This window comes from Bidens hawaiensis, unplaced genomic scaffold (assembly GCF_021521415.1).
Source record: "Bidens hawaiensis isolate Kalapana, Puna unplaced genomic scaffold, B.hawaiensis_p1.1 tig00054729_1, whole genome shotgun sequence".
NCBI classification, from domain to species: Eukaryota; Viridiplantae; Streptophyta; class Magnoliopsida; order Asterales; family Asteraceae; genus Bidens; species Bidens hawaiensis.
In genome coordinates, this window is record NW_027499846.1 from 1,398 (window position 1) to 2,652 (window position 1,255).

A 1,255-nucleotide genomic window follows, 5' to 3' on the forward strand; every position below is an offset into this window, starting at 1 on the left:
GCAGTTTAAGGAGCGATTATAGGATGGTTCGTTTATTATACTAATACATATCCTTTGGATCTTGGTTTCCTAATTAATCATGTCGGTGTGAGTAACGATTTTGTAAGATCAAACATATAATTATACATGAATATTATAGAACACGAAAACAACCGAGTTGCGGGTTAGTCAAAAACGGGTCTGGATATTGATATGGGTTATTCATATAATATAATGCTGGACATATTTTGCAAATTGACATAGTTACAGAAATTGTCCTTTATGTTTGCATCAAATTTTAGTGGTTGTCCTTTATCTTTAAAATTAACATAATTTGTACTTTACGTTTCCAAATGTTACACCGTTTGTCATTTGGCTCTAACTCAGTTAGTTTTTCTTGTTAAGTCAGGTCATGTGCAAGGCATATGAGGACAGATTAGTCATTTTACCTATTAAATTAAAAATATTTTAATAAATAAACAAAAAAAATTAAAATACATATACATGCATATATAATTATACATACATACTTATCTCTATCTCTCTCTCCAATCTTTCTCCCTGCCAACATCACGACACCACCACCACATCTATCCCTTCTCTTCTAGCTGATGCCACCACCGTTACCCCTTTCACTTTCGTCAGACTCTTAATCCCCAATTCAGGTCCCATCAGAACCCTAAACCCAAACAAATCTCCGATGGTTTCTTGGATCGAGTTTACAGGTCTAACAATGGTGTTGGTAGTTTCTTATGGTGGATGCGGTGGTGGTGGAGGCTGATTTTGACAGCGGGACACCATCATTCAACTACCACCAAAACCATCGCCGGATAAAAAAATTCGGAAACATGATAGGGAGTTGGCGGCGACCCAGTTTAGGTTCAAAAACCATCGCCGGAAAAGAAAAAAGTCGTTCGGAAACATGATAGGGAGTTGCCGGCGACCCTAATTCAGGTTCGATTTGGTCCGATTAAGATGTGATTTGGTCCATTGCCTTTGATTTGCTTATATTCAGTTGTGATTCAAGTCCAATTTAGGGTTTTTAGGTGGTATGTCACGGATGCTTTAATTTAATAGTGGTTTTTGAGGTGTTGATAGTGGTGGAGAGTGTTAGCGGTGGCGGCAGGTGGTCGATGACGGGAATGCTGATGATGGGTGGTTGCTTCGGTGAATGTGAAGTTTGTGAACGAATGGTGGTGGTGTAACGGTTTTTCGAGTATGTGGTGAACGGTGGTAGTTCTGGTTCTTTGTAGGTGGAGGCTACAATAGTGGTCGG